This window comes from Zonotrichia albicollis, chromosome 4, assembly GCF_047830755.1.
Source record: "Zonotrichia albicollis isolate bZonAlb1 chromosome 4, bZonAlb1.hap1, whole genome shotgun sequence".
Taxonomy (NCBI): domain Eukaryota; kingdom Metazoa; phylum Chordata; class Aves; order Passeriformes; family Passerellidae; genus Zonotrichia; species Zonotrichia albicollis.
In genome coordinates, this window is record NC_133822.1 from 46117352 (window position 1) to 46137982 (window position 20631).

The window sequence follows — 20631 nt, forward strand, 5'->3', positions numbered from 1 at the left end:
CTTTGACAGAAAAATGGGATACAAAAACCCAGTCAGAAAAGGAATAAAAAAAGCCAGTTTCTCATACAGGAGCACTACCAGTAATGCAAAGGACATTGCCAAGGACAGTCCTCAACACCCAGATTCTCCTCTGTGCAATTACAACTCCTTCAAGCTCTTCATCATGGGGTGAGCTGCGAGCTCATGCAGTTATGCATTAGACACCTAGAGGGTCCTTGTCTGCAAGTGGTTGAGAGAAAAACATTGTCAGGAGAAACCTAATGAAGGAAGAGTGAGGGAGAGGGGGAAATCAAAACAGACAGAAAAGGAAGGGATCATCAGAGAATGAAGAGAGAAAAGATACAGGCACCATAAAGCCAGAGACAAAATTATTTCATATTAAGGAGTCACTAGCATGTCAAACAACAACATAAAATAAATGTCCATAGTATACACACTGAACACTTACACTGGTGAGTTCTATCTCCTGATGAGGTCCAGCACACTTTCCCCCATGGAGCTTCTGTGTCTCCCTGTTCCAAGTGGAATTCACCTACCCTGGCTTAAATGTTTCACTTTCAGGCACCAGTGTTACTCATCTCAAGACCTCTTTGTAGTCAAGGAAGAAAAATAGATGCCTCAAGAGAGCAATTCATTTGACCTACATTAGGTGTCTTTCTTTGGATGAGATGAATCGCTCTCTAGAAAAACTATTTCTATAAAAGGAGGCAGTGGTAGCTAGATTAATGTTAGATATCAGACCTTTAATGACCTCTCCTTGGAAGAAAGTTTCTTTGGTTGGTTTTTTTACATTAAGATGAAGAAAATGCCTTTCATTTTCAGAAATAAAAAAATACTCAAAGATGAAGGTGAGATCTTTTGCCCTACCAAATCCCTAACTCTTTAGTTTAAAAACCATGTTGAGAAGCCACTGACCGTGTTCTACCACACACATGTTATAAAAAATATTCTCAGAGGATTTTATGTGACCAGATAAGGGAAGATTACAACGACATGCATTATGTGAGGACTCAGGATCTAACCTTGAATAAAGAGGAAAAAAATCTCAGGTAAATCCTGACCAGCTGAATCCATACTGTGGTGCCAGTGCTTTGCTGCAGTGAAGGAAATGCTGCCCTAATGCACTTTCAGGGATGGATCAGCAGCCTAATAACATCTGGCACCCTCAGCATCTTGTCAGGGTGCCACACTACAAAACTTTGTCATAACTGTGAGAAAGTGACAGATCTGCCTCACCCTGTGGTCTTCTAAATTGTTCTGCTGCGCAAACTAAGCACTGCTTGCATTTAAACAATGCTGTTTTGAAATTGGTACAGATTTACTTTGGTATTTGGGCCAGCTGAATAAAGTAGTCTTACAAGAGATACTGGACTGCCTCTCTCCACTGAGCTGTGGAGTTATTAGGAGACTGCAACTTGTTTTGTGCTTTCATTTTAACTTGGCAAGCGCACTGTACGGATTGTCCTCCTCCATACTACATGCTTCCTATAAAACCCCTCAGAGACCCGGGGGAAAAAGGTAGACTGTAGTCCTTCATCACAATTATAGCAGCAGACCAGTGAGAAGGACAAGAAACACTTTAGTTCCTTACTTGCATAGTCCCGTAGTCTAGAAGAAAACTACTTCACTGCATCTTCCATTCTCTGCATTCTTAATAGAGAAATTCCATCTTAATAGCAAAGTTAAATTAATGAGCTCTTCACTTCCAGAAGAAAATAAATACATCTCTAGTGCAACTGCTTGTACTAGATACACTTCTCATCCTCAAAACTGATTTCTAAGTCCCAAAAGTATGCACAGCAGAAGAGACAGAATGTTAGAAGTTTCCTATTATTTTGCCTGCAACTCCAATAAAAAGGACAATATCTCTGCCCTAATAAGCAACAGACAATCTCCAGAAGCTGTTTAGGAGTATCATTTGGCTGGAACAGAGCAATTACCTAACAAAGTGGCTGCCAACACAGGAGAAAAGAAAACCTTCTTGAAAACTTGTTAGTTGCTTTGTGAGTAAGGAGCTTCTATCTTAATGCTATCTATCTTCTTTCTTTAAAGAACTTCCAGCTATTTTTGTTTTTATCTTTATGCACGTTAAGATTTCCTTTACTACTTTCTGCACATGCATTTACATCTACTGGAGATGTATGGTAACTGCAGCCTTGCAGTGCTGACAATGGCAATTACAGTCTTAGCCACAAGATCTCATTTAGCCCACAACACACTTCAGAGTCTGGACTGAAGCTCCAAGGCTCCAGCCCCGTAATGACTGCTGAGCTCCAACATCTAAAGATTACACAGGCCACGTGGGACTTGGATATGAGCAGTAGTTTTACACACTTCTGGGAAGAGCACGGGTGGCACAAACAGTGGCCTCAGCATCCTGCTCTGGCTGGCACACACCAGCCTTGCCCCTACCACAGACGCATTGAGAACACTCTGATTTCAGAGTATAAATACCAATCAGAAACACCAAGGCAAGCTCTGATTCCACAAATCCCCACTGTTTTTTCCCTTTATTCTAGTATACGAAGCCTCTTTTGATCAGCTGCACTTTCTTTAGGCTAAGATTGAAATGCAGAGATATTGGGGCTTAGAAAATAAAAAATACATTTGACTGCACCATGTATTCCACTAGCTCCTCACATGAAGTTAGTTTTAGGAAGTCTGCCTTAGTCATTCTCTTTTTGCTTCCCTAACAAGAAAATAATTTTATAAAAATAAAAATTCTCCCATCACCTGAGAAACACTACTATTTCTAACTGCAGAAGTATATTCTCCTTTAACTCCTTTAACAGGCTGCTTTTTTAGGCAAAGTGTGGGTTAGAATCTGTCAGAAATATTGCAGTCTGCCAGCAGAAAACAGGTCTTTTGTAAAAACTTTTAATATGGAGCTTCATCATGCACCGACTACAGTTGCCAATACTCAATATCCTGCAAGCTATCTTCTGACCTGCAGCACTGTGAACCATTGCAGAGTGGGACTCGTAGTCTATAAATGGCACTAAATGAGAGTAATTGTTATTGGATTGATCTTTCAAGATGAATATTGGCACCATTTGTTCCAGAGGCAGTACTCAGCCTTCTTGCACTCCAAATTTTACAGTAGACAATATTCTCTCAGCTAGAAACATGTCTGAATCTCTTCCTGCTCATGAAGCAGCTCAGCAGTTTCTAATATTTATTTTTCTAATTGGAGACAAGCCTAGTGGAAGAGCATAAGTCTTTGAAGTGCACACTGTCTGCTGATAACCCTGTTCTTTAATGCTGCAAGATATTCTCTGTGCAGAAAAGACTGTCAACAGTTTGATTTGAAACTAATGTTTAAAAATATCCCAAATCCAAGTTACTTAGTTTGGAATCTGACTCTGCATTCTGTAATTCAAGCTAAAACTCATTCATGTGTTGTGTATTATTCTTTTTCTTCAGACAAGAGCTGAAGTCATAAGCTTCAAATAGGAAAGTTGGAAGAGACTCCTTCAAAAACCTTGGTTTCAATGAAAAAAGGCATTGCTCACTACATGAAAAGCAGCCAGGGTGCTGAGCTGTCTTAGATTTATAAGAAGTCAAGAGGAGATGAAGTTAAACACCAGCCTACTGGCAAACAAAGAGTATCTTTTTCTCTGTTAAATGATGAACAGCTGTCATTAGTAGCTGTTCCCTGTCTAAGACTAGAACATTATGAAGGTTCCATACAAGACAGACATTGCTTGAACTTGGCTACTTTTATAGGAAGGCAAATAGAGCTCTGAAATACGTGATTTCTAGAGGCTGTTTTTCAGCTGTGTCTGTTATCATACATGCAATTTCTCATACCCACCCACCTTTATCTGTGCAAAAGCCAAGGTAGCCTCAACAGCAGTGCTCCCTCCTGTCACAGCGAAAATCTTCAGTCTATCTTTTCTTTCCCCTTTCTGAAAACTCACAAATAAAATTATTTAATTACCAGAAGAGCAAAATTTAAGGGCTATAAAATGTAATGAGCCACTCCCCATACAGAGCCAGTCCTAATCCTTACTAGATCTTTCTACTTGGGGGTGCTGGAAAAGTCATTCTCCAGCCATTTGCCAAGCCAGCAGTAAGGGCTGAGGTTTGGAGTCTAGATGATTTAACGGTGATCCTTATAACTGTGCCTAAAAGCAAGCAAATTCCTTTCTGCTCAAGGAGTATTACTGACTCTTTGCCAGCTCAATGTGCCTCTCTGAGCCATGGCAAAACATCAAGTAGCCTTACCTAATTATTCCAAGAAGCTTCCTAATGGGCCTTCTTATTTGGTTGCATTAGGAAATATCTTTCCTCTTTTCTGACCCAAAAGCCTTTCTTCTTTCTCAGTTTGCAGAAGGACCATGGCCTCATTAAGAGAGGATCCTTGCCATCACTTGACTTTTCTAAGGATGCTTTTCTATGACACCCACAAGGAGTGGTCCCTCGTAAGAGAGGCAGCCTCTGACAGAACAGAAGCAGACATCAGCCTGGGTCAGCACCAAGCCCTGCCGCCCCCAGCTGAGGGTTGCCTCTACAGGCACCTGGGATTCCGAGAAGGGTCCCACCTGTCAGCAGCTCTCATTGTCCACTTTGAGCCTCACCTTGGTCTTGTTTCACAAATCGGACCAGCCTGCCATCCTCAAACTAGCTGTGAGCCAAGGCCTGGTCACAAGTTCCAAAATTTTATCTGTGACTAAAGCCAGGTCCACAGAGGACAAGAACTAACCCGTGACTGATGGTGCCATCATCTGGAGCTTGGCTGTGAAGTGCTCTCCAGGACTGGTGGCTTCTCGGTATTTGTGGGAATATTCCTGACAACCTATGAACTCAGGTTGGAGCTTTGTGGCTCACTCTACAGGCAAAGGCTCCCTGAAACATCAGCCAGCACTTTTGTTCCGTCAAACACTGCAATATCAGTCACGAATCCATAAATGGGGACTAAGTGACACCAGAGTAGATAACTGGCTTTTTGCTAAATCCTTGAAAAAATATGCTGCTTTCACAAATTTCTCAAAAAAGACCACAGCCTTCAACAAATAAAAATATTCCTAATTTCCAGGTTTTATCTCCTTTAATTGGGAAAAGCCTAGTAGTCATTTCATGGAGATCTCACAGTACTCATTCTTCTTCTGAGGCATTTTTCACCCATTAAAAAGCAGGAATGTTTTCACTTTTTGTGAGAGAGATTGAACAGATGGGTGGGCAGACGGTGAGTATAAGATAGTGCTGCAGGAAACAGCCAGAGAAGCAGCTTGCTCCCATCCATCCCTGCTTGTTTGTTAGAGGGAAGATGCTATTTGAGGTGTGGACTATAACGGGACAGTGCCTCAAAAGCATAAGGCCCAAACTCGTTGTGGTAGCTTTGCTCAGTAGCACCCACTGACTTCAGTGGGAACAGGGCCACACTCTATGAACGGCACTATTTAAATGCTGTCTGATGTAAAAAGGGAATTTTGTGCAACTGTTCTGCCTTCCATGCCACCTGGCATGCTGTAGGAGTCTGAACAAAAAAAAAAAAAGCTTTTTACATAATGGAGAGCAGCATACATATTTTCAGGATGCTGAAAGCTGCAGGACAGAAAGAGAAGGGCAGGCCCTCTTTGAAAGGCAGTGAATTGGTACCAAATGCAAGTGATTACATTTGGCTAATCTTTTCTAGTGCTGGTGCAGACTTGATGTCTGCCAACAGACATTCTGTCGCAAGCCTCCAGCGAACACTGCCCTCTCAAGCACCAGCTTCATTTCTCCTTTCCCCTACAGTCTCTCTGCTGTCAAGCATGTTCTTGGTGGGACTAGGTTTTCCCTAGGAATTTGACTGCATCTTCAGTCAAGGTCTGTCCTTTCCCATCTTCTTTGTGCATCCCAATTTCCTCATCCATATCCCTGCTTCATTCTGGCTTCCATTCTCCCATTCTTCTCTGTTTTCTCTTTCAACTTTGCCTTCTGTATGACGTCTACATGCCCAAGGGCCTTCCCTCTTGCCCCAAAATCAGTTTTTCCTGATCAATGTCCTCATTGCTGTGACTGTTTTTCTAAATTCTTACTTCTGAAGATATGAAGATGCATGTACCACAAAGAAATGGGCTAAAATATTACTCTGAAGATCTAGGACTATGTATATATACATATATATATAATGAAGGAAATGGGTAAGAAATTATCCTGAAGAGAGAGTGTCTGTACAATTTATATGAAATATACATGAATAATTGAAGTAGAAGCTGGTTTAGAGTACTAACATAGGAAATTGCCTTTAATAGCAACACCTCTGTGCTTCAAAGGGACTTGTGGCAGGAATGAGGTTTGTGAAGAGTGCTATGAACCAAAACCCAACAAGCTTCCCTCCCTCAATTAATTTATATTGAAAGTCAAAATTTCTACAGTGTTGCCTGATTAATTCTGAAGCAAGCATGTGTATTTTCCTCAAGCTCATCTTAGTCCAGATGCTGTTCTGCAATTTTAGCCTTTACTCCACAAAGACTGTTTGTAATTTTACAGCCAGGCTCTTTATCTCTGAAAAGCTGCATGTAATAAAGGTTATTAAAATTTTATGAGTGGTGGATCTTCAGAGCTTGTAAGCCTGGGCAGCCCTGTTCCACATCAGTGCTATTATGCTTTTGCAATACGAAGAAGTACAACAGGGAGTTGAAATCCTGGCTGCTATTTACTTACCTCACCTTCCTCTTCCTGTAGTTCTACTGATTTGAATATTTAACTATATTGTGTTCTTTTCTGAGTATTTTTACGGTGCTTTTTTTCTCATCCTCAAGGATTTATTCTTGTCCCATCAACAATATACTTATTAAGAAGACTTTTCTCTTTCATCTGATTATAATTTCAAGTTGTAGTCTAATAATAAAATTATGCAAATTGGAAATAATATAAGAGCATTTATGAGGATGCAGAAATGGCTGATGATTTCTATCAAGAAAATGTTTTCTACATTTACCATTACTTGTTACTGCTGTAGACAGGGAGACTGAAAGGGTAGCAGTTATGTTTGCTCTTCATCTCATTTGGAACCCCTTCAAAATATTTTGGCATATAATGACTTGTCAAGGTTAGGGTATTTCACACAGAGCTCAAAAATTTCCTTACATTACAATTCAGTGATATTATCTAATCCAGTATTTTTTCCTCTGCAAACAGCCACTGGCTAATTTTAGATATTGCATCTGATGAATGATAAAAACAGAACAAAACAGTAGATTCTTCACCACACTCAGTGATGAGGTCTTCAGTTTATATCTAAACCCATGCTGATACATTATATCTTCTCAAATATTTACTTTGGAAATATGTTTAGCAGTTAGATTCTCCAAGGAGTTCAGAAGTCATAAACAACAGTGTTATTTGTGATAATGGATGAGCTGGGGTTTTCCCTACCACAAGCCAGGAGAAATATCCTGTGTATAAAATGCGAAATGATGGCTGTTCCAGAAGAGTGATGAATTAGACCAAGAAATAGAGATGAGTAATTTAAGATAAGACAATATTTTAAATGAGAAAAAGCTAGCTACTGAGGAATGGGAAAGAGAGATTTATGACTCATAGCCAACAGAAATCAGAAGCTGAGGACCAGGACAGGGAGGTAGAGAAGAATGTCTGCATTCTTGCCAACATAGAGGAAAACAGGAGAATTTGATGTTAGATCTCAAGGCTGTATGCTTGGCAACTGCAGCTGCTACTGTAGGTGAGATTTGGCCAAGAAGGAAGAAAAGCTACTGTGAAGAAAGAGGAAAGGAAGACACAGATGCACAATTCTCAGCTGTAGGAAAACTAAGTAAATCGATAAAAAAGACGCCATCTATCCAAAAAGTCACATAGGCTGGTCCAAAACAGTCCAGCCTGTTTTGAATTCAGTCGTGATAGAAGGTTTAAGGTTTGGGTTTGGACGATTTTTTGTTGTTTACCTTTTTTCATAAATTTTAGGTGAAAAAAATCAATCAAGGTTCAAGAAACAATAGTCAGTTGTTAGTGTTGGGTTAAAATAAAGATTTCAAATAAAAGTTTAGGCTAATCTCTTTTCAAGGATGTAATGTTTGAAACAAGTTTGCAGATCAGAATGGAGTTTGGTGTGATGCCTTCTCCCCCAAATGGAATTGAGAGAACATCCTGTAAAGGACGAGACAGCAGATGGTGTGCTATCTCCCTGAGGCAGAGACACAAGGTGTCACTCTCTAAGTACAGCTACTGGCAGGTCTGCAGTGAGGTATTTCAGTATCAGAACTGGTGTTCAGAAGTGATGCAAAAAAAAAAAAAAAAAGGTAGAAGAAGAAGAAAGAAAAGGTCAGGCTTGCTTGAGTCTTTGCAGCAGGGGAGCAAGCAGTAAAGAGGTCAAAGTGAGCTAATTGTCCCTGCTTCTTCAGTAAATTACAATTCTAGGGCTATGGCCATTGCAAACTGTAATGTCAAGTGAGTTCATTTAAGGTTGGCTGGGTACCTCTACATTATTGTAGCCTCAAGTGTACTTGGAGATTCAACAGACTTGTGAAATGTGTAATGAGGACCCTCTGAAGGTGGTGGCCCAAGGATGCTGCACCATGGCACCTTCATGGCCCACAGACTGCTCTAGAGAAACTCAGAAGTGAGCTGAAGGTAGGACACAGCCAGGAGTTTTCCTATTTTTTCATCTTTCCCTAGTACCCAAAGAACAAGACTGAAATTTTTGTCTGCTTTGTTCTTGCAAGTTAGTTGTTATAAGACTGATGTTCTCTCTTCTGCTAGAGCATTTTGTTAGCCTTTCACAAGATAAAGGGGTTATATGATTTGGGTGGAATCTATGTCAGTGTAATGAAAGCTTCGAGGGGACAGACCAGATAAACAAATCAGAAGGCATTGAGAAGAAAGAGAAATGATGAAAAGAGGACCTGAGTGCCAGAATAAGGTTTGCAATCAAAATTATTCTAGATATGAAAGCACATGGGGAGCAAAAAACCTCTAATTGCATATAAAGCAATATAAGGAACCTGATTAATGAACACAAGTAATAAGAATTGCTCATTAAAGGGCATACTATTCACCTTAAAACTGTTACTGAGATGTTGTGGGAACTTTGACATGATCAGCTATTGGGTAGATTCAATTTCAGGTCAATTAAGTGGGTTGAAGGGCCAGAATTAGACAGGCTCAGCAATGACTGGTCTTGTACCTGGATAACAGAGTGTCTTGGATTGTGCAGTATCACCTATTCCAAGACTTCAAACAGGAATTGGTATAAATTCTGATCATAAAAAAATCCAGAGGAGATAAAAGAATATTGCAGCATCTTACATATGTACTACTAACTGTGAGAAATGAGAGAATATTGCATCATCATGAGAGCTTTTGTTCTGCATGACACTGCCAATACTAATTTGTATTAGCATGCTTATGCTAATACAAAAGTCAGATATGCTCACTCAACACAAGGAACTTTGTGTTGGGCCTCATCTTGACAGATAAGTAGGGTTTGGATCACAGGGCCACAATCCAGGATTAACCTGAGACACGTTGACAGCACAGAAAGACCCTTGCTGGGATCTTTGTGATTGTGCAGGTGTGATCACATAGCACAGATAAAATCATGACTCTTTACTTTGGCTTTTTGCAAACAGAATGAGGAATAAAAATTTTCTTTATGATGAGGTGTTCTTGAAACTAAAAAAAAATTTGGGAAAATGAACCATTTGTAAAAGTAATTTGACAGAACTATGTGAACATGACTGGAAATTTAAGAACACCAAAAACTGTAATCCTTCTACTCAGATGAAAATAATAATGGATGGAAAACAAGAGAGAAAGTAAAAAAACCGCAAAAAATAAAGCCCTTATTTATGTGTCTAGGTATGTGTACACTTATGTCTACATTTATGTTCACATTAGAAATATTTGTCTTCTGGTATATATATTATAGACATGTTCACAAGAGAAGACCTTTTCTGATATTTTGAATTACATAAATCAGAAACAAGGAATTGAGAAACACTGAGAAGTAAGGCAAAAGAAGAAGTAATCTGTTGCAGAAAAATATGACTTGATTATAAGTCCATAAAGCAGAGCCTGAACAAAGAAAATTCCAAGAATTAACAGATAAGATAGAATTGCCAATAGTGATAGATACAAGGCAAAACATAGAACTACATCTATCCACAGTAAGGAAAGAGAGCAAATACAGTGATAAAATACTTTCTCTCTCAGAGTGCTTTAGAATTTTGTTAAACTGCAAGGATTGAATAGAAGCAGAACAAAATGCAGAATACTTATAATGCAAGAACTTCTCAAAAGTAAAAAATGATCACAGATGTTCATTAAGCAACCTTAGACTACTTGCGCAATTCTGCTAATTAAAAATGAGTAAATAGGGGAAACTGAATAATTCCAGACCCTTTCAGAAGAATAATACTAGACATGGTTAAAAAATTTTGAACAGGAGTAGCACCCACAAGGTAATAATGACCAAGGTAAATTTGAAAGATTTAGAAGGTGATATGAATGACATTGCCTGGAACAGATTGTCCAGCTCCTAAGCTCAGACTTCAAAAGGAAGGCTTGTAAATAAGAATTGGGTCAGGAACGAACAATGAGATGCTGTAACAGAGTAAAAAGCCCAGTTTTTGAAGAAGATTCTTGGAATTTATCTGATGATCAAGGTTAAAAGATGGCATAGTCACAGCTTATGAGTACATGCTTGAGAAAGAGATTTCTGAGAGGTGAAACACTTCTTCAGAGGGGGAGCAATGCTTAAATAGGTCAAATAATGAAAACAGTTCCTTAAAATTATTAGTTTGTGTCAAGTGTAAGAAAGCATCACCACAATTTTATTATTATTCCTTATTTGGGATTTTTTAACAATCCCGTCAGCACTCTGTCAGTTTGGCTTGCAGCACAGCTTCGTCCTCACTAGATAAACTGGTAGACCAAAATCTCAAATACTTAACACAGGCACAAGACTTTTGGCTGATCTTTCTATCCAGAAGGACAACAGGGATTTCAAAGTTAGTTTCTGTGTCTAATTAAGGTGAACTGCTGTAATATTACAAGCACAAAGTCATAGCAAATCTGATTTTCTATGATAACAGCTAAACAAAGTTGAAGGCTGTGGCTAAAACCACCTGTTGTGTCAATGAATGTGCAATTCTGTTGCCAAAGTCTACCCAGTCAAACACTACACAAAAGCACCAGGGGAAAACAGGTGGTGTGAGTCCTGGCTGTCTTTGTGTTTTCAATGTTTCTCCTTTTTCCCCCTTTAAATAAACCCTGCCAAAAAAGCACCAGAATAACATCAGAGCAAGAGGAGGCTGGAAGCATGCAGGATTTGCCTTCCTTGTTGTGCCAGACATCATCCCAGGGTTGTGTGAGAGATGTGCTTTGCTATACCCACAGAGAAACAGTACAACCAGTGAAAGGACACAGAGCCCAGCACTCAGCTAAATGTGTACCCTTGGTAGGATTCTGATCATCGTGTTTCAGCACTCCACAATAAGTGTTTGTGGGCCTAATGGGAACCTCCTTTTTTTAAGGCACATTGTTATTTCTTTATCCTGACCCTTGGACTCTGGTGGCAGATATCCTTAGCCCAGCTGTGTTTGTCTAAAGCATCCTGCCTGCCAACAGTGCCAGGTTGTTAACTCATCATTTGGTTCACTGGTTGTCCTTCTCCTTCCTCACTTGTAGCACAGAAACAGGAAATGAAAAGCATTCATTTTTTATTCTGTATTATTGTTCATGGCTTATAATACTTTTACTGATCTTTTATTTTCCAAGAATTCCCTGGCTATTCATCTTCACTCACATACTGTTAATAATTTTCTTCTACTATCATTTTGAATGGGGATCATCAGCATACCAGCTGAATGTAAAGCATTTTTTTCGTATAACAACCCCAGTGTTATTTTAAATTCCATTTTTCAGAATTCCCAGCAATCCATAAGCCTTCACCACTGTGAATATGCAGAGGTTTCTCACAGATGGTCAAGGTTTACCATTAATTGAGAGCCTAGCAAGTATATAAATAATTCCATGTGCTTATTAAAGACTGAAATACTTCTGTTTCCTAAGGCATGCTTTATTTGCCATTATGTGCCTTATCTTTTTCCCAAATCCTCTGAAAATCTTATCACCTCCATATTTTGGAGGTGATCACCTCCAGACATTACAAACCAAGTAATGCTATTAGCTATGACTGTTTTCATCATTCCCGTATCAGGAATAATAATCACAATAAACAGCGATATAGTTCTAAATGCGGCCCCTCCTAGGTGCAGAGTGTTACCAGAGCACAAGTCTGTAGGGCTCTCAGGCTCTTGTCTATCACACTCAGTAAATTTAACAGTAAGCTCAGTGTTGAACATTTCCATCAGAATTCACTGTTCCATCTCTCACACCTAAAAATAATCAAGGAGTATCTATAAGTCTCCCAATGTGAAGCAATCAGCACATCTTGTAACAAAGCTGAAAATTTGGTAAAGAAGAAGAGGGTGCCTGAGGCACAGATGATTGATTAAAGAGGATGCAAAACTTCTGTTCAGAAGATAATATAATCTGAATTCTTCCTGCTGGAATGCAGTGAAGAGATATTGAAAAGAATGTACAAAGGAATTGTTGCTTGTCCTACTTGCTCTCTTTAGAGCAGAATTGCAGTTGGCTGCAGCTAGATGCAGTGTTTCATTTAAGTAAATAAAGTCACTTTTTATGGACATTGTTCTTTCCTGATCCTTATTTACAAGAATCACAGAATAACTAAAGCTGGAGTTGACTTCTGTAGTCGACATTGCCTGACTCCTTTTCAAATCACGTTTAACTTGGAACAAGCTGCTTGTGGTCATATTCTTTCAGGTTTAGAACACCTGAGCAAGCTCTTCCAGTGTTTCACCATTTTCATTTTGATCCCTACTCAGCTTTTTTGTCTTACAGTCTACCATTTCAGGTGGGAAGAGGATATATTTTGTCCTCTTGCTCAGTTTTTACTTTCAAAGACAAAAGAGAATGTAAAATATTCTGACAATTGAGAGTAGTTTTTTAGTAGCAGGTATTTCATGTTTCTGTATTCTCTCAAAACCCTTCCTCTACCACTGTTTCTTGCTGTTAATAACCTCTGTTTTTCAGCTGCAGGGAACTAGATCCAAACAACATCAGCTGTGCCACCTAAAAACAACAAAACAGAAACCACTCACCTCACCATATCATTAACCATTTGAAATCAGAAGGGTGTGACATGAAAGGAAGTACAGAAACACTCCTGTGTTTTTAGATAAAGACTGCTGCTCCCACAAAATACCTCTTCTTCTGTCTCTCCTGTTTCTCCTGGCCTACAGATAATTGGTATCACAGTCTTGGCTATCTGGTCTGCAGATAATTGCTATCACTGTCTTGGCTATGGCCTTCTTAAATGATATTTCTTCAGCTTTCACATAAATGTCATGTACCAACTTCACTTGTTGACATGCCTTCTCTGGACAGGAGTAAGATAAATAATTTTAGAAAACACTTCGACTTTATTTTCGCAAAAGTCACTTGCCTTGTCCTTCTTGGGAGCTGTCTCTTTTAAGAGCTTTGGGAAGAAAGGGAGAAACCCTTCCCTGAAGAAACTCAGTTTTTCATTCTTATTCAGTTGGCCCCCAAAGGACATGAATGAATAACTGAGATGCTTCATTTCTTCACCTTAGAGCAAATGTGGCTTAACTGCAACCCCTTTCTCCTTCCCTGTCTTGTTTTTTTTTTTTTTTTAAGATCACAGGTACACCTAAAATCTACAGGTTTCCTGTTGGAGCCTACACAAAACCTACCCTTTCTACCCTCTGTAAGTGTCAGGCAGAAAAAGGCAGTTTTTGTGTCAGAAGGCTTGGGATGTGCCACATTTATTGGATGGGTTAGTAAAAATAATGATAACAACTCCCGTTAAATATCTGACCACAGATGATGCACTCAAGCAGCTTCAAGGGTCACTCAGTATTTGGACACTGATCAGACACTCAGGCACTGTTGAGTTTAAGAGCAACCTACAGCCTATTCAAGATGGCAAAAATGGATGGAGGATCTGACGATGGATTTGAGACAAGTTATCATCTTTGTGCAGGAGAACTTGTTTCCCTACGTGGGACTCCTAGATGAGCTAAGTAGGAAAAAATCCACAGCATTATGGTGTTGTCTGTAATTTTTTACTTTGTTTGCTTTTGGTGTTTTTTGTTTACTTGCTTCTTTTTGGTTTTTTTTGGTTTTTTGAGCAGCCATTACATTAATAATTAGAGAACACGTGGGGTTTTTTTCCTAACCAGGAATAAGAAGTCTGGACTCATGTGCAACCACAGGTGAAAAATACATGTGACTCGTCTTTTGTCACAGATAACTATATCACTGCCATCAATATCATCTCATACTTGGGTGTGATCAAAGAACTGATGGAAAGTGGCAGGCTGAAATGGAACACAAATTACAGCTGGCAAACAGCAGAGGGTAAGGGCAGGGCAATGGTTATTCTTGCTTTTGTCACCTGTCAGCTGGACTGAAGCTCTGTGATATATCTGAGAATGAAGTCCACAGTTCTAGAAAATTCCAGGTAACATGGAGTAAAACAGCTATGTTTGTCTGCAAGTCAGGATGCTGCACACATAGTAAACCTCTCTCTGAGATGCATATAAGCTTTTCACAGAATTTGAAAGAAAACTAAGCACATTCCTATCATAAAAATACTAGTGGAGTTGTGCCCAAGACCTATAAATATAAATCTCACTCTGCACATGTGAGTGGAAGAGAATGGGCAGGATCCACCCTCTCTGTGAGCAGGGTGGATTGTGATCATGAATGCCCCACAGGGAGCACTGCACTGAAAGTGAGTTCCTCACCTACTACTGCCAGAGACCCACCTCTGACCACTCCAGTCTCACAGAAGCATGTGGATTTAAAGAAAAGCAAATGAAAATGTCTTCAGAAAACAAAATGCTCTGCCCCTGCTCCTCCCCCTGGGGGAAGGATTATAGTACAAACAAGACATGAAAGTTGTTTGTCATGGTATTTAACTGCTCAGGTGCTCTCAATACAGCATCAGAAAAAACCCATATGGATTAAAATGTAAAATAGCCTTCTCTGCTTCCTGCCTGCTTCTGTCAGTCATGTCATGCCTATCTTCTCTTTTCTCCCTCATCTTCATCTCCCATGGCAAAGTGAAATCCTGCTCACCAGTAGGTACAAGCATTGTCAGTCGACTCAACCTCCTCCTTCAGCCCTCGGCTGCGTCGACAGAGGGCACCTTTGTAAGCAAGCTGGGAGCAGTGCAATGGTGCTGCCCTGCCACAGCATTGCTTCAAGTGCCTTCTTTGGATGGCTCCAAAAGTGAAAGACTTGTTTTGGGCTACATATGAAATATTCAGGTAAGGCCCAGCTAACTCTCCTATTTCTGTACCCCTTCATATTTATCTGTACCCCTTCAGCCATCAATCTCATTGCACAAAACACCCATGGGTCTGTCTGTGTTTCTAAGCATAATGCTCCACATGGCTGCAGGCAGAATTTTTCAGGGCCCAGAGGTTTTTTCCCACCTAACTATTGCTTTACATCTCATGGCACTCAAAGTTAATGGTTGCAGCCAATTCAGGAATGCTGCTGCTGCCATCTCCTGAGAAAAGCTGGGTGGAGCATGTTTAATGGAGTTACAGAAGCTGCTGCCAGAATGTCTGCCTAACCACATCCTAATGAAATGGGCTCTTTTGGCTGGACTAGACTAGTCTGTAAATGAGTTATATCTAAGATTACAGTTATCAAACTGGAAATATGGGATCCAAACCCACATGTCTAGCAGCTGCCTGGAAATCTCATTTGCTGATGTAACATTAGATCAGAGTATGGGATATGATTAATCTTCTCTACTTCCCAAAGGCACACAGAAAATCCCTGCTCTACTGGGCCATGGAGGTCTCCAAGTCCATCTAGCTGGTAGACCTGAAATTTTGAATTTAGAGACATGAATGCTGCTGTGACTCTAAGCAGATTTTCTCTCATTAAACCCTGAGCACAGAAATTTTGAAGAAAACTGTCACAAACTACCATAAATTTATGATGATTTACCAAAATCATCAAGAGATAATATGAAGTCTTCTCAGGTAATCCTGAGCAACTACTGAAAATAGAATTCAGTCCCCTTCACCAACTAAGTAAGCCCTGTAAAATTCCCATTTATAAAATCCCCAAATCCAATGATTAATTCTCCCCTTCCCCATATGTGCACATGGGATTGAATATATTCTCACAGGCACCGAAATGTTTCATACTAAACATTAGTTTAGTTGCTTATAGGGACAACTACGTGGGTCTAAAAGGTTTTCCCAGAACCTACTTTTTCATAGATTGAAAGCAGTATCTTATACTATAAAATTTAAAAAAATGTTCTAAAACTGCATATATATGCAATACCCTCTGAAATAAGGGGTGATAGACAGTAGGAGTGCCAGTCAGTTCCAGAGCTTTCTTCATTAGCAGCACCTTGAGACAGTCCTTGCATGAAGCTGTGCTATGTTGTCATCTGCACCCTGCTGCTGTTAATGAGATTCCTTTCCCATTCAGTCCTTAACAGTAATGCTCATCCCAATCTTTGTAAAGTACTTCAACATGGGGCTGAAAAATCACTAAGAAAGTATTAAATAATATTACCTGATCATTATAACTCCTGTGACAACCATGGAAAAATATTTTCTGTTTGCCCAGAGCTAATGACTACTTAACAAATATCACTATAGCAACATGACTATTTCTAATTTTCTTTCAAATTACCAATGAGACTTTGCTTCACTTTCAGGATGAGATATTTCTGCTTGTAATTTCTGAAATTGAAAAATTCTACCATTTTTTTACAATAAAGATTCACCTTTCTTGATCACAGATGTGTTAGTGCTGATATTCTTTTTTTCCTTCAGTCAACCATAAAGAAAGACAATAAAACTCCTTTGAAAATACTCATTTTGAGAGCAGAAGAATAACTGTGGAGGCTCTGCTCCCACTGTCCCGTATCCTAGATAAGCGTGTGGCTCCCATCTTACTTACCACAGTCTTCCTCTAGGCTACAAAATATGAGCTATTTAGTTTTGGCAGAGTACTGGAAGCAGTAAAAGGTTGCTTTTTAACTTAATATTCCTGAGTCAGCAGAGATGGGGGTATAGAGAAATGGACAGGAGTACTGAGGAGCCACGACCTTGCAAGTCATTTAGCTTTTTCACTGCAGTTATTAGCGTGGGTGAGGCACAGGGCTTCCCAGAGGCTGCTGACCTCTCCTGCTGCTGCCGTGGGTCTTGCCATGGCACTGGCACAGGAGTCAGCACTCAGGCAGGGTCCAGGAGGGGATGTTGCTGGCTGGATTGTGATTGCCACACTCTGCTCAGCTGTGACAGCATATGCTCAGCGTTCAGAGCCAGAAAAGGACATGATGCTGTCCTTGCACACTCTGAGCAGCCAGCAGCCTTCTGGGGAGTGAGGGGATGGACAAGTGAAATGTGTCAGGCAGAGCAGGGGAGCCAAACTGAGTGTCAACAGGAACAGCAGAGACAAGAAAGGCAAAAGAAGAAGAAGAAGGGATGTGCTAAATGGCATAAGGGCAGAGAGGGGAGTGAACAAAATGCTGAAGGAGTGAAAGAACCTGTGACAGTGACAGGAAATGTTTTCTTATCTATGAAAGGATCCAAGCAGAAAAATAAAAAGGCTAAAACCTCAATGCTTGGAGTTCTCTGACAAAATGCCTTACTTTCTTTGGAAATGGCAGTCCTCAGAGCAAGTTGCAAAGTCTGCCTCAACAAAGCTACCATTGCCAGTGCAGGCTAAACAGTCTCTTAATGACTCTGTATTAACAAAAAGCTGGATCCATATAGAAATTACCTTTGCAGTGACAGCCTCGATGTGTATGTGTTGGAAATAATTTCAGTAAAAGCTTATCTAAAAAATACCACTGGGAAGAAATTCTCCATTCTTTCACTCTAGAAGGAATAGGTGATTTTGCTCATATTATCTGGAACAGATCAGAGCAATGTCTGCTTTGTCCCCTCCTCCTCCCACACATCATAGCAATTTTTACCCCATCATCAACTTGAGGACATGTTCCTCCATGGGAGCTGAGGGTGGTGTGGGTACTCATAGTGAGGGATGCCAGGATACTCTATCCACTTGGGCTGTTGGAGCTTCCAGGGGAGTGAGAGCCTGAATTTCTGCAATAGGCATCTTTGTCTCTGTGGCAAGAGCCTTCATGCTCTGGATTCTGAACAGAACTCCACCAGAGCTGCAGATCTCTGCATTTAAGTTCTGAGGCATCTGCCTGGGGAACTGGCAGGAAACAAGGACAAAAATATTCTCTGCTTGGGGTACATCCAGAGTCTATTTACTCTGATATTCTTTGGTGCACCATTTTGGCTTCAAAGGACAGCCTTGTTAGCTGGAAACCTCCTGACCAGCTGTGGTCCAATGGTCTGCTAATAAAACTGAGGGGAGATAATTCATAGACATAAATGGGCAAATGAACCAGAGCTCTCTTTTTCTCTTTATCCTGCTCCCTCAGAGGAAGAACAAGAACAGGACTCAGCATAACTGAGCAAATATGGAGGATTATACAGATACAGGTGAAATTTCTGTGCTCATAGTATGTCCCCGAGAATTAGGCAGAGACAGCCTTCATAACAGCCCTTAACATTTGTTCTAAAGTTCATGCTGAATTTCAGACTCACATTTTACATTTTAAGTACTGCTTAGTTCAGACCCCACCCTCACCAATGTCTTTGACACCTGGTAAGAAAATGTTATGATTAGTTTAAAAAGTTACCTGACTTATCAAGGACTGGTAACAGCTGAATGATAGTGATACTTCTTCCATATGAACCACTTCTTCCAGCATGCCCTGTAACATCATGCTATAGCTTGTCTGACTTTCTTTAGGTGGAGTAACCTCTCTGTTGTCTTGTAGCTAAAAACAGGCAGTTGGGCTTTATTGCCAGCAGCTGCTCCACTCCAGAAAAGAGGAGGCCTCCCTCCATTCTGATTACCATCATGGTCTGCAGGTTTTATTCAATAGTACAATTGGGCAAACCACTGAATACTGTGCCTAAGCATGCAATTACATTATAATTCTTGATTGTAATACTCTGCACAGTTGCTACAATGTTCAGCTGAATCTTGAAGCAGTTGGCTGACCATCTTATTCTCTGAAGATGATGGTTTATGGAGGAATAAATTGCAGGCACTGAAGTTGAAATTAGGGAAGCACTTCACATGCTTAACCCCATATTCAGGACAGAAATTAAAGAACATGACTTACACAGAATACATAGCAAGACTAAGCATGTTATTTAACCCCAGAGACCCTTAAGCTAGACATGAAATTTACTGTGTGTGAATGTAGTTTGTTAAACAGGCTGGTATATTGATACAAGATAATAACCAGCTCTCAAACAAGCAGTATAATTATATACTTGGAAATGTAATTTGTTTTTACAAGAAAACTACTTATAAAGTATTTGAGACACACTGACTCTACAAAAGCAGTTATTCAAAAACATTAAGTAGTAATGAGTAATTACTAATGAGACAAAAAGGTTTTCTTATATAGCTTTTATGTTTCTTATTTCCTCTAGATAAAAAATACATTTACATTGTAATGTAAGTTAAGATGAAAATTCTGTCTCCAGTGTGACTTTGCACAGCCACAATCAAGAGTCAGTACCGTTAGTTCAAAACAGTGCCACTAGCTTGACCCAGAAAAGCAGGGACAGAGTACACTAAAGATCATGGCAGTTACATGAAGAGTGTGGTAAGGATGGAGCTAAATTATTCATTCTGCCAACAAACTATGTCTGGTAGCACAGGAACTGCTGTACAGAAGCCATATGACTTCCTGGCATGTGGTCTGCATGAGTGGAACAGCTTAGCTGCACTGAAGACTGTTTTCAGACTGTGTGTGTCTTTACACAGCACAACGTATCTAAGGTGTATTGAATTATCAGCGCTAAAATACAATGAACTAATTTAAATTACTTTTTCATTCACTACGCTCTTGGGCTTTCAGTGTACAGGTAACACATATTTTGTCTGCTTCTTTGTTCTGTCAGAGCCATCCATATATGGCAGAATAAAATTATTAGTGCTCATTATGTGTCACCACATAAATGCTTAATTTTCTTATCAGGTGTCTTTTCTTCCAGGTATGGCATTTAATTGTCAAGATACATATAAGTTTCCTAAATTGTATAATCTAATTTAACAAAAACTGTTGGAAAAACAAGTGAATGCACTAACAAAGGTGAAACGTTATTTAATTTATGAAATTTTTTATTTATAACATGATTATTCAGTATGTTCTCTCATTGCTATTTATCAGCATTTGTTTAAGGTTGCAATTGAAGAAAGAATAGTAAATGCAGTTTAGTGTATAAAGGCAAGGTCACATGGCCTTGGCACTAGTTAATTTATCTTTCATGACAGATTCTATTTTCTGCTACTAGTATTATTACCAGAATTACATTTCTCCCATGACAGTGCATCTGGAGCTCTTGCATTGCCAGACTTAGTGGTAGCATTTAATTTGTGTGATATTATTCAGTTATCAAGAAAAAGCATGTGCTGAGCAACACTGTAGTTAGTTAATGATAGCATAAAAAATGAGCTCTTGTAAGCAAGAGCAATGTCTCAAGTACTTTGCTAAAAACA